Source organism: Tasmannia lanceolata, unplaced genomic scaffold, assembly GCF_043159265.1.
Source record: "Tasmannia lanceolata isolate RefF3 unplaced genomic scaffold, GAP_Taslan_0.1 ptg000002l, whole genome shotgun sequence".
Classification (NCBI taxonomy): domain Eukaryota; kingdom Viridiplantae; phylum Streptophyta; class Magnoliopsida; order Canellales; family Winteraceae; genus Tasmannia; species Tasmannia lanceolata.
The window spans coordinates 50553737-50568554 of NW_027518679.1; positions in this window are offsets into that span (position 1 = coordinate 50553737).

Sequence of the window (14818 nt, forward strand, 5' to 3'; positions counted from 1 at the left end):
CAACCTCAGAAGAAAATTAAGGATCTTTGGAGCTGGTACACGTCGGCTGTTATCTGTTTTCGGCTCTGGTGATGGTGGAGACTCGTCATGAAACCAGTGGATGTCCATTTGATGATTTGTCATGGTCGAAGAAAAGTGGGCTCGAGGCCTTTTCTTTAAATCAGCTCTGGGTGGCTTGTCTTCTAAGCATCACCAAAGCTTGTAACTGTCAAGTTGGGTTTAAAAATAGAGATTTAGAGTTGTTTGTGACGTTTGCCAGTTTGCCATGATTGGTAAAAAGTTGCAGTGGGGACCCTAACTCAGGCAGGTTGTCGGCATGGAGAAGTTTCAAAGATGCTTGATAGTGATCCTGCAATGAACAAGAACCAGAGATGCTCCAAGAAAAAACCTAGCTTCCACAGAGCAATGAGCTTCAAAACTGTCCTCTGCTGGTGATGATGCTATTGTTCATTCATATACTTACATTTAAGTATTTGTTTTTATTACATATACACATACATCAAAAGGTTAAAGTCGGTAAAGATTAAAAACCGCTTTTTTCAATAGTCACATCAAAAGGTTTTGTGTCAATCCCTCCAAAAATGGCTCTTCGTTTCAGAAAGATAAAGTCGGCCAGAAGGGGCGGGGTGTGTGTCCTGAGAACTGTTTATTAGCTACAAAAAGAGGTCTTTCTCTATTTAAAAGAAATCTCTTGGGTTCTCGAAGAAAAGAAGAACCAAGAAAATCTAACCTAGACTCTAATTTTAGCTGCCTCCTCAAAGACTTTGATAAGCCTTTCAAAGCCTCTTCAACTGCCATGTTGTCCGACTCTGGATCTTCATCTAGGAAGAGGAAGGCGATCACATTTGAGATAGATGATTTACAGTTTCTTTGGGCCCGGCAATATGATGAAGCAATGGCGGCAGAAGTATGTCCAACGCCTTGGAAATTTCCATTGGAATTTGAAAGAGACAATGGAAACAATTTATGAAAGATGCATTGGCCAACAAGGACTGCCTGCTCAGGGAAGTCCGACCCAAAAGAGGCCTTTGTCAGAATCTATAAACTTTCTTTCTTTAAGGAAGCCCTGGAAGAGGAGTGAAGAGCTCGTCGTCAGCGTTGTGAGGAGGTTAGAGCGGCAGAGATTGAGCGTTTGGAGAAACTGATGGGTACCTCAGTAGACGTTTTTTCAGGAGTCAAGGGATTCCCTGGATCTGGAAAGACAAGAGGCGGACTCAAGGTTGATAGATTTTCTGGAATCAGAAGAAAACAAACTCATTCTCTCTGAGGAAATGGATGAGCTGCTAGCTATAGGGGATGTCTTCGGAATAGGTTTTGACGATGATTTGGAAGCCACAAAAAATTGTTTCGGTCAATGGATATTAGGGATTTGAAAGAACTAAGGAAGGTTGGTATTGAGAAGGAAGGTGATGAAAAGGGGGCCTAGGGTAATAACCCTGAATGAAAGGCCTTCCGGCCCCGGGAAAGAAAGAAAGAAAAAAGAAGAGAACGTGAAGGAGAAAGAGGAAGAAAAAAGAAGAAGAGGAGAGATGAAAAAAAGGAGGAAGAAGAGAATAGTAAATGAATAGATAGAGAAGTGCAGGAAAAAGGGAAATAGAACTCGGTAAGAATTCTTCAATCTAGTGCGTTTGGTTGTATTTAGGTTCGTTTCTTGTCAGGGAGTTTCAAAATTGGGTTTATAGGTCTTCTAGGGTTAAATCCCTTTCATATTCTTCCAGGATTTCTATCGTTTAATAGTACTGTGAATTGCCTATCACTATCCAGAAATTATCATTTTTCTATAGCTATAGCTTGAGAGATTCGTTCTTTCGCTTAGGCTTTCCTATCTGGATATTTTAACTTTGCTATATCTTCCTGGAAGTTTCTCTTTTCATCTGGAATTCGAGAGATCCTGGAGGCAGGTTTGGTAGTTTCAGATGATCCAATCAGCTTGAAGTTTCAAGAGGTTTTGTTTAGGAGTACTTTAACTATTCGCAGTTTCGAAAAGATACGGGTGATAGTTTTAAAATATGGCTATAGAAGATGTAAAGAATGCATTCTGCAGAATAGAGGAAATGAATGCTTGGTTTCTACTGTAATTTTTTGTTACCTTTTGAATTGGTCTCGGGTATGCCCGTGCCAATTCACCTTAATATTTTGTACTGCAGGCTGTGACTCTTTGTCCCGAATGCTATCTGAATATTAATGAAATATGTCACTTTTAAAAATAAAAAAAAACATATACACATACATCTTCATGTTTATACGTAAACACACATATGTGTACATATGTTGTAAAATAAAGCATAGTTGTCCATAATCCATACTGATTTCCCATTGGTCGGAGGGACCTTGCTAAATGATATTGGTAATGGACTAATGGGTGAACTTTCAATATTTGGAATGGGATATTTACGGAATCCCCATGAATAGCATCAAACCTTATTCCATGGTATTATCATGAGAGTCCACGTGATGCGCCAGGTACAATGTTCATGGTGCAGAACTCTTTTGATTCATCCTATTGGCTTTGCTCATCGGAAATGAATATATTCAAATTTGAGGAATAAACTCTTCTTTTTTTTTTCCTCTATGTTTGTATGTATGTATTGTGGCTGAAATCCGTGCAATCATGTTATTTTTGTAGGTACATTCATGCATCCATGCATTTCCTACGGTATATTATATATCTATGGAAAATGGAAACAGAAGAGAGAAAAAGGATAAAGAGGGAAAGGTATAAAAGAAATTCTTTCAAGTGAGGCATATCATATGGGTCAGTTGCTTTTCATCAGCCCACTGTAGAAACTAGTAAAAGCAATGCTTCCTATTTAGGACACCCATCTCTCATCTTTACATCAAAATGGAAATCTCAGAAGATCTTCTCACTAGCCATGACCATCATTTCACCTTATTATAGGAAACCCAAAAAGCAGTTTGAACTTTGAACTACACTGACCCTATTCATTTCTTCTGGACAGATTTTAAAATTCAAACATAACTTCACAAGACTAATAAGGATTAAAAGCAAAAGGTGCTAAAATTTTCCCATGGGGACTTTGTCCTTTGAGTGTATTTTACAGGGAAAGAAAAAGAGGGTGGGATTAACTTAACCTTGGTGGAGAGACAGTCGATACTGTCGGCAAGCTTTCTAATGCTGACTGCTCACCAAACTTCAATACTTTTTCTTTTCGGGGGTGAAAAGCTTTTCACTCTTATGTGTATACACCCCCCCCAACTCATTGTCTTTGTAAAAGCAGTAACACATATAATGATTGGTATAGGACGACCCTTTCTTTCTACAAGAATCTCCCTCCTTTCAACGCTCCTATTTCACCTTTTCCCCCCTTCCTCTCAGCTAATCTTTTTGAATTTTCTGCCATACATTGATATTTATCACTTCCTTTTGACATTTTCTTGTTGTACTTTGCATTCTTTCAAATAAAAACTCATTAAATAGAGCACAATAAAATAGGTAAAGCTTAAATTTGTGAGTTCACAACCTAAACTATCATTGTTAGGATGTGATATTAATGATCAATCTTGGGTATTCCATAATATACATGTGTGATCTTGATTGTTGATCACACATATATGGATCCATGACGGAGGCAAAACAAATGGTTTAGCTTCTTTTGGCAGGCTCTTAACGATACCTTATTGATCGAGGTTTTGGATCATCCAATTATGGTGAGCCCCAGCTACAAATAGGCTAGATTGTGATCATAGTCACAATTATTTATCTTAGAGATTTCTAGGTCGAGGTGTATCTCGGGCTATTTTAAACTTTTTTATTAGTTTTTGGTTTGAGGAAAGTGTTCCTGAGCTCGAGCTCAGATAAGCTTATCTATGCTCGAGCTCAGATAAGCTTATCTATGCTCGAGCTCAAAAACACATGTGACCCCACATTTTTTGGGATCCAAAGCATTCATTTGGAAGGCCCTTCCATGAATAGGGTGTGTACCAAAAATCAGCTCTATAGGATCATCCTAACCCTTTCATTTGTGGAGGGAAAAAATAGGCAAAAACATGGACACACAGTGACTGTCCATTTTCCCCTCCACCTTTGATTGTGTTAGGATGATCATATAGGGCTGATTTTTGGTACACACCCTATCCATGGAAGGGCCTTCGAAATGAGTGCTTTGGATCCCCACAAAAATGTGGGGCTACATGTGTTTTTTCTTAGGAACACTTTTCTCTTTTCGTTTATATCAGGGAAAAAATAAATTTATAAAATTTAAGGACAAAATGCTCTACATAAAAATATAATTTTTTAAATATGTAAGAATATTAAATTTAAGAACAAAATTAGGAAAACAAATAATAATATATTAAATTTATCATGATATTTTCGTGATATTTCTGCAATAAAAATAAAATATGAAAATATCTCAATGATTTTTTGTTATCAAGAGAATATTATGAGATTTTGTTATTTTATAAAAAACACTAGCAAAATATCGTGATATTTTAAAAAATATCGGAGAAATTTGTGACTATGCTTGTGATTGCTCACCTTCTGTACATTCTTAATTTATACGGCTTAGAGCTAGTTTTCTTTGTTTCTTTCTTTGTTTGCGACAAAAACCATTTGATTTTGAAAATGTTATACAATTATTTTTTAAATTTTTTATGTAACGAAGTTCTCTTCTTTCTAACAGATTTTGTTGCTGTATGTAGAATATTGGCATATATTCAAACATTATTATAATAGAGTAATAATAAATCTACTAGTTCCTATATAATTGTTTGTTGTATAAGGTATTTTATAGCTATAATGATATTTACGTTTAAGATATTTAATAGCTATAAAGAAATCATAGGATATTTAATAGCTAATTTAATAGCTATAAAGAAATCATAGGATATTTAATAGCTATAAAGAAAGGGAAATTATTAATTATATCAACACAACCATGTTTTAATAATTTCACAAACTCAGCTTTTCTTTTCTTTTCTAATTGGTATAATAAACCCTTGGGTTTGGCTACCATGCTTGTTTATATCCTATTTCTTGGGGCTGTCCTCGATGCACATGAACGGAGGATAGTAAGCTTATTATAGAGTGGAGAGTCTCCTTGCTTGCATTCTAGTACTACTATTGCTAGGCAGTCTCCCTGCTTGCATCTGCCATTAGTGCTACTGCCACAATAGAGTCCATGACTGTTGTGACTACTACATCAGATACATAGAAGAAAATGAAGAATGTTTCGTATATGTGCCTACATACAGTGCGTACTTATAAACAATCCATTACGACCACTAAAGTTGTTCACCGTTAGTGCTACTGCCACTAAAGTTGCATTCTAGTACTACTATTGCTAGGCAGTATCCCTGTTCATGTCAACCTTTGTTCTTGGATAAAATAGTACTAGAATAAAATTGTGACGGAGGGGGGGAGAAGATATCTTGAAGATAACGTTATTCAAGAAGAACAGCTAGCCAATCTAAAGAAAACCTTATCCAAGGATTTCTATCCCCTGTGATGAACTGTCCCACTTTGTAGATGCCATATCCTCAATGTCCCACTCATCCAACGATTCTACCCTCACATATCCACCCATCACACAAACTTCAATTTAGATTGTTCAATCAACCAATTAGATGTTGACATCTCCATAGTGGGTCCCACCATATGGAATTGATATATTGGGCCCCTTTTTTCCCTCAGACCACCCCCTCTAGTGTATTTATGGTTATTCTTTTTACACTACAAGGAGGTGGCCTGGGGAAGACAAGAGGGCGTATTATATCTATTCCATATCTCTCAATATCATTCTTTGTAATTACTCATTCTTTACATGAGAGTGAAATTTGTTTGTTTTGAATAGAAAGAAATGAATCCTAAAGTGCACTCTGAAAGGCCAAAGCTACAAAAGAGCAGTCAGAAAAGTATGAAATGAAGTGAGGTGTGTGAGTGCTGATATCATCTCAGCTATAACTATTGCTTGATATGCTCTGCTTCATAGGTCCTAGGCGTTGCATATTATAGTATTCTATAAGGGGTATGATCCGGTGTGATCACTTCTACCGAGATTGGAATGTGAGGCCTACCATCTACTTGAATGGTGGGTAATGATGGGGCCATAGTTAGCAAAACTTTCTTTTAAATGGTTTTTTTTTTTAAAACAAAAAAAAACGTGTTTTCGTACGTTTGCCGTTTAATACTTCCTTTTAAACGTTTTATCACAAACAAAAACTGAGAGGAAAACGTTTAATGGCATTTTAAACATGTTTCAAACATGGGATTTGCTAGGGACCGTCACAGATGGCATTTCGCGGATGGGCTGTTGCATGTGAGAAATGCCTTCTGCCATTGTCCCTAGCAAATCCCCTTAAACATATTAAATGTGTTTTTAATAACTTTCTGATTTTACCCTTGCTATATTTTGTAAATGACAGAATTTTAAGGGAAATGATAAATGCTCCCCTTTTCATCACTCAGGACACCCAGTTGCATCGTACGTGGCAATCAGGTCACTTCATTCCTTCGAATGTGAAGTACATCAGCCCCTTTTCAGTCATCGATAGGCTTTAGCTCGGTGTCCAGAGTAATAAAAAGGGGTGCATTTATCATTTCCCAATTTTAAAGGTATTAAATTTGTTTTTTCATGTTTTCATTTACTTGACCATATTTTTACTATATTTTTTTGAGCCCATATTGTATTAAATTCGAATATTACTCATCCCATTTTTTTTTTTTTTTTTTGCCGTGTCATGATTTGCTAACTATGGGTGGGTCCACCTAATCGCTTCCTTGCAAGCAAAACAAATTGAAAAGGCGGGGTTCTAGTCGACTTTGGGGACCCTAACTAGGCCTAATGCACTACTCATTAGTCATTAGTGACTAATACTAAATACTAAATTTAAAAAAGTAGAAATGTCTTCACCTTTTGTTTAGATTATTATATTAAAAATATTATAATGTAGCATTTAAACACGTTTCTTAATAGACATCTCATCTCTAAGATTGAGACCTGAAAAAAATTAACGATTTAGATTTGATTGGCAGAGCCCTAAACAAGGATCGATGAATCTAGAGGCTATGATTGTCCGATTACAGTGAGGTCAAATGGGGATGGGATGGACTTGTGTTTGTTAATCAGATTAATGGACATAATCACATGACATATAAAGTATATGCTATTTTTATATGGACGACGGTCGAACCCATCCGATTTGAGGAGGTTTAAAATGTAAGACATCATGTAGAAACTTAGACAAATCGGAGGGTTAGGATCATCTCATTAAAAATATTTTCTAGGAATGGCTCACCCATGCCAGGGTCCAATAAATGAATGGTTTAGATCACCCAATAATTAGGCATTAGTCTTTTATTGGTGCATGTGTGAATGCATGCTCGTCTTTCATGCAAAAACGTTTTAAGAAGCGCCTAACACCTATTATCTTTGTAGGATTTTTCTTCTTCTTCAATAAATTAGAGAACCAAACACAGAACTTTCGCATTTATCAATCGAGATCAAGGGTTGTTGAATTTTGATTCACTTTAAGTGTTTATTAATGGCCGTCCTATGAAGACGAATGGACTAGCACCAAAACCAATTTATGTGTACAAGTGGTGGTCCCTGGGCTGCCCTTGTAGTGTCATAAATACGCTAGAAGGTAGGGGTACAACTCGGGTCGGGTTGAGGCCAACCTGTACCCTACCCGAGCAACCATTTGCTCACCCCGAACCCGACCCGACCTGAGGAACCCTTTTTGCCAACCCGACCCTGACCCGACCAGAGTTCAACCCGACGCAATCCAAGATTTTAAGCTTAAAAAATAAAAAAAATATTAAAAATGTCTGGTTCACTCGGATCTGGTTGCCCAAGCCCTCAACCCGAACCCGACCAAAACTCAACCCGACTAGAACCCAACCCGACTTTTTTCCAGGTTGAACCCGTCGGTTTCGGGTTGAGCCCGCCCGAGTTGCACCCCTACTAGAAGGGGTTAGGCCAAGGAATAAAAGGGGGCGAATATATCACTTATCTAAGTATTGCGATCAAAGATTAGAGGGTTTTTGCTTTGGAGTAATCAACGACCGTGATACCATCAGTGAGTGCCTGCACATGCGAGACAAATCATGAAATTCTAAGTTAGCACTCGATTTCCAAACATATTAGGAAAACAGGATTTTTTCTTCAACCCGACGCAACCCAAGATTTTAAGCTTAAAAAATAAAAATAAAATAAAAAATGTCGGGTTCACTTGGGCCTCGTTGTCCTCAACCCGAACCTGAAACCGACCAGAACTCAACCCGGGTTGAGTTCTTTTCCAGGTTGAACCCGTTGGGTTGGGGTTGAGCCCGCCCGAGTTGCAACCCTACTAGAATGGGTTGGCCCGAGGAATAAAAGGGGGCGAATATATCACTTATCTAAGTATTCTAATCAAAGATTAGAGGGTTTTTGCTTTGGGGTAATCTACGACCGTGATACCATCAGTGAGTACCTGCACATGCGTGACTAAGGGTGTCAATTTTGGCTCAGGCTCGGAAGCTCGCTTGAGCTCGGCTCGAATCCTTAACGAGTCGAGCCGAGCCTGCTCGCCAGGCTTGTTAAGCTTAACGAGCCGAGCCCGATTTAGGCCAGGCTCGGCTCGGCTTGTTAAGAATTTAATATATTTAAATATATATATTATATATTAATATATACACTAAAAGGGTTGTCCAGGAAGTGAAAGGGGGAGGCAAAATATGTCACTTCATTTTTGGAACCCCATTTGTTACTTGGACCACCCCCATAGTGTAAAAAAAGTAGTCAAATTACACTAGATAGGGTTGTCTAGGGAAGATGAGGGGTGTGAACTTAATATAACCCGAGCTCGGTAAGGCTCGCGAGCCTGTCCGAGCCGAGCCCGAGCCGAGCTTTTGAGCTTAATGAGCCGAGCTGAGCCTGGCCAAGCTCGGCTCGGCTCGTTTACACCCCTATGCGAGACAAATCATGAAATTCTGAGTTAGCACTTGATTTCCAAACATATTAGGAAAACAGGCTCATCTCTTTCCTCCATTATTTTCAAAGAATAACAGGAAGACCACGTTTTTTCAGGGAACGAGGGAACACAAAACAAATCCGTCACGCTTGGACACGTGCCGTAGCTCACGTGCTAGGTACAAAACTCAGCACGTGCGGCGTCAAACACGGGAGCAGTTGGGATCTCCTCCTACAACACTCATGGCCCAAGGTGAGTGGGAGTGGTTACGTTACTTTTTCACGTTTCTTCTCATTTCATTTCATGCAAACTCTCTCTCTCTCTCTCTCTCTCTCTCTCTCTCTCTCATGTACCTACTCACTTAGCCAAAAGCTCTAGAGCTGATGGACGCGGGAGACCTAGCCCTTCAAAACTGTCCCATACCAAGCTGGGTCCTACCTAGTCTAATACCAAGACAGGCCCTACTTAGCGCTTGCATTGTGGCCTTTTTCTTATGTGGCCATTTTCATAGGTCGCTGCTTCTTGGGCAGCCCACTCTGTGGCAACTCTCAGTCAAGGTTTTAAATTTCGTCCCAAATTTCGGATTTCGGTAAAGACCGAAACCGAAACGTTCCGAAACCAAAACTGGCGAAATGAAACAAATTTCTGTCGAAATTCGGCGAAATTGGGAAAAAATATTAGTTTTTTATTCCTTTCCCAAATTTCAGCCGAAATTACTAAAATTTCAGTAATTGCGTCCAAAAAAATCCAAATTTCGTATCTCTCTCTCTCTCTTACAAACAGTTAGGACTTCCTTTTCACAGACAACGAACAGAATCATCACACCCATTCCCTCCACTTATTTCATCTAATTACTGTTATTATTGTAATTAAGGAGTGGTTGTTAGCTACGATACCTTTACTAGAAACCCATCTAACGTTTTTATATTCTCCAACCCCACCTCATTTTCCTATTCTTTATAATATACATAAAGTTGTACGGAGTTGTTTGAAAAATATAATCCATTAGTTTGATGTAAGTTGATATATATGAAAAGTCCAGCTCTGGGCCATCCAATACTCAACTTTATATAACCACCAAAATGATTTTTCTGAAGTGGTGGTTTCTCAATCAATTATGGCCTTCTCTTTTTTTCTCACTTATGATTATAATTTTCATGTGTTTTGAAGTTGACAAATAGAGATAGCTTTCATTGGACATTTGAGATTAATAGCCACTTAAAAAGATGTCATTGCTGACTTTTGTTTCCATATTTTGAAGTCATCAAATCATCCTAGCAATCTTCTATTTTTTTTAATTAGGGTTGAATTTTTTTTTTCAATAGAATCTTGAATTTTCATAAGATTATTTATCAAATGGCAAAGTAGACAAATATGTGGGGAGCCAAACCTATGCAATTGCAGAGTCATTGCCCCTAAACCCTAAACCCTAAACCCACTACCTTTCTTTGTTTTTCTCCTAAAAATGGTAGCATTTTCCCTGGGGACAAATTGGTATATATGACAGAATAATCAAAGTAAACGGAAATGCAAATGATATAAAATTGTAGACACCCCATTTTGGCCGAACTCCAATTTTCAAAATCCGAGTTCTTATTGCGAAAAAAATAATAATTTTGTTTTTATTGAAAAAGCATCAGCCTTTTGAAAATGGAATGAAGTATAAAAAACAAGAATTTTGCAAGACAAGCCAATTAAGGCTTTATGTTAAAGAATTTTATTTCCCCACATGCAGGTGGGTACATAGAAATAAAGTTTTTAGGACATAATGCCCCTCCATGTTCAATAGCAAAAAAAGTATGGCCACTCTTAGATGGAATGGAAAAGGGACAAGGAAGAGCCCAAATCTAAAATTCTAGATAATTGTAAAAGGATTATTTTGAAATTAGATCCTTAGCTTCCTTTCTTAGATAAAAACTAAAGGAGGTGTAAATTATGAGAAAGGGATGGAAAAACTTCCCAATAAAAAAATAATGAACTGACCACTGTTTCAACTATTAGAAGTGTGGGAATATTACATGAAGATAAAGAAGAAAACTAGAAGAGGATAGCAACTACAAATTAAAAAGTAGAGGTTCAAAAAATATGAATATTGTATTCTTAAGAACTTAATTAATAGCTCTGAAAATTTGTCCATACATCAGCATATCCTTAATCTTTAACTAAATTTAAATCCAAACTTGACTCCGATTTTCGATACTTGCTTAAACATTAGATTAAATCAAGAACTACTATAACTAAAATGATCACTCTGTAATCCACGTTATTCTTCACCCATCGTTATCATCTAATCACATCTCTTACTTTATAATCATTTTCATAAAAGCTTTCAAAACTAAAATAATGAAAACTATAATCTTCCTTACTAATTGTGTCAATTTTGACTGTGACCTATACTTTAAAAACACATCTAAATACTTGTCCTGTATCTTGAAAAGATGTTTAAACGTAATTTGATTTTTTTAAGGCAATTCTACGTCAATAATTACATCAAGAAGTGGATTGTCCGATGAGAGAAGACCATGGTTTGAAAATCCCGGATTTTTCGGCCATATCGGACCACCCTCCAATACGGATTTATCGGCCCATATATCATTTTGACCCATGGATGTAGGCCATTCTAGCCCCTTTGTTTGGTGAGATATTAAGTGCCTCCTTGGAGTAGTTAGTCTCGCTTTATGATTTTTTTTCTCAGATTAAATTCACGATTTCCTTGTTTTGAAATTCAAAATGGTACTTACAAGAAGAGATTTGCTAGGAAAATGGGAATCCGTTTTGGGAAAAAAACGGGCATCAATCAATGGATCCAGGTCCGCTAAAAGACAAAGGAAGGGGTTTCAAATCCCCATCAAAGCAATATGTAGAGGGAGGGTGCCCGTTCCCTTATATCCCATCCACATCCATTTCACATGTCCGATGTGGGACTATTGCTTTTGCGTGGAACCCTAATAATCTCCCCCTCCACGCGAAAGCAACATGGACCATCTTGCCCTTCCACGCAGCGGCAACGTGGGAACTACAAGATCTTCTCTGAGGGAATTCCACCGTCCTCGGAGGCACACCGGGGTTACCGAGATCTTCCCGGGAGTTACCACGCCCCAGCTTTAATACCATTTTTAGGGAACTCAATCGGGTAGAACTCACCCCTAAAAGCTAGCCTTTAGAGGAGGGTGCCCGTTCCCTTATAACCCATCCACATCCAGTTCACATGTCCGATGTGGGACTATTGCTTTTGCGTGGAACCCCAATACAATAAATACACCTTTAAAAAGGTCAAATCAACCGTCATGTCTATGCCCTTTATATTTCCCAAACGGAATCCCGTTTTCGAAGTGTTTTCCTTAGGAAGAAAGAAAATACCGTGTTGAAATTCAAAACGGAGGTTATATCCTTAGATAAGCTGTTCTTGGAATTGGCTACTCTACCTGGAGAATTTTATCTTGAATAAAACCATAGGATTGACTACCCTGCTTGGATAATTTTATCTTGAATAAACCCCTATGACTGACTGACCTATTTTTAATATACCCTACTCATTAAGGTTGCCGATCCCCCCATGGAGAAGACTGAAGAGCCCCTCTTAAGTTTTAGGTCCTGTTCGTTTTGGATTATGAGAACTGATTTTGAATCCAAAAGTGATTATTGGACTCAAAATTGTGTTTAATTTAGCAATTGTGCGGCTTCTATTTTTTATTTGGTCAGATGGATCTTACCATAGCCTTCCGCTTTGATTGCAGGAATTTTCTAAAAAAGTTTGGAAAGTAAAATTATTTCTAAAACTTCCTACCTTTTTTTACCCAAAAAAGGATAAATTGAACCAACCCTATTCAATTCTTATTTAGATTGACCTTCAATATATGATGATATCCCTCTCAACTAATGAAAATCATATTATTTCACTTTAAATTCGGGAAAGAAAGAACACTTTCAGAGAAAAAAAATTCCGTCGGAAATGTTTTTCTTGCAATCCAAAATGGGCCTAAGGAAATTTCAAGGGAAACGGATTTTATTATCTTGGAAACAGATTTTTCTTATCTTTTCTACTTTCTTAGTATGATAGGTAGTTGAGAGACATTATAAAGAGATTAGGAGATTAGGTGCATCTTTCCAGATACCACTGCAAGAAGCATACCAGTCCAAAGTGGACCCCACCACTTGCATTGAGTTTCCAAGAGTGGAATTCAGAGGGTCCACTTCATATGGCAATAGAAGGGAAGCGATATGTTCGTACCCTTTTCTTCCCTGGGCCACCCGTCTCATGTATTTATGACTAATCTTTGTACACGACAAGGGGGTGGCGGGGAAGAAAAGGGGGCAAATATATCCTTTCCCCAATAAAAACGCCATAAGTTTTCACTGTGGTTTCTTCGCGGTAAGATTGACCTTTCAAAGGTAATCTTGAGAAGTAGTAGTTGTCATGAGCAGGGTTTTAAATTTCGACTGGAATCCGACATTTTGGGTTTCAGTGTGAAACCGAAATCGGGTAAACTCGAAATGTTACAAAATTTCGACCAAAATTTTGAAATTTCATTTTTCCTGGAAAATTTGGAAAATTTATTTAATATTTTCCCAAAATTTCACCCAAATTTGTTCGAAATTTTGTACGAGATAAAATATTATTTTATTTGATTTCGTTAGATTTCACCTGAAATTTGGCGTGAGGAATGAAACGCATTCCGAACCCAAATTTAAAACCTTGGTCATGAGACCATAACTATTCAGGAGCCTTGTCTTTGCTTCTGTTTGTTCTTAGTTCTCTTTCTTAACCAAAAAAAAACTATAGCTCTCTTTGGATGCCCAATTAAATCAGTCCTTATTTACAAATAGAATTATTTTAGGAAAATGATATCCCCCACTCTGACGGATAAAACTCCGGCCTTTAACGTTATCCGTTAAGTTTTAAAGGCAAAGAAAAACGTTAAAGGGGGTGAATTTATCCTCAAGCAGTGAACCATTCTCACAGAAACTGTTAAAAGGGGAGATTTTATCAGTTTAGGGTGGGTGGAAAAATCATTTCCCTTATTTTAAGTCCAACTTATTTACAAATGGGACATTAAGGCTGTGTTCTTCAGTGCTTCCCATTCTTCAAGCTTCGGAGTAGGCCGGGCAAAATAGAATCCCTTGGAAGACTCGGCTTCGCTTTTAGAATTCTGGGCGTATCTGACTTTTTTGCCGCTTTATAGTTCCCTGTTGCTCCGATCTCCCCTACGCCTAGGACGTTGTATGGGCCAAGAGCCATAGTTAGTAGATGTTTCCATTTTTTTTTTCTCGTTGTTGATACCAGCAAGACCCGCATAGAGGTTGCCAAATGCAATTTCACCATTCACATTATGTGAAAAACCGTTAACGATATCATTTCTAAGAGCCGTTTCAGCTGCAAAGTACATTTTTTTGAAGAAAAAAAAAACGGGCCAGAAGTAAGGCTACTATTTTTAGGGTGCTTGGGCACGAGTGGCACTCGGATGGGTGACTTCCTGGGAAGTCCTCCTGTTGCACCCCGTTTGTTCGGGGTTGGGTCTGTACCTCAATGGTTCGAGGATTTGTATCTCAACCTTGAGGTCTCAGGTTCAACCACAGCTTACCTACCAATTAGAAGGCTACTATTTGTTGAGAAATGCCATCCCAACGCACCCAAGACATGTATAGGCTATTCTTGAGTTTCGGAAAGACATCGAATAGTAAGACAATATCGTCACAATGAACGAATAGTAAGACAGTTTTGTCTTAGCGAACAAAAAGGACCATGACTCAGTGAACATGCATCATATATGTTTGGTGATCGGTACCATTGGCCTAATTGGCATCCGAATCCTCGTTACAGGATCCGTTTGTGTTGAAAGGTAACACGTCACACGGGTTCGAAAAACAGAGGTTTAACTGTATCTTTGCCGTTCATATCGACATG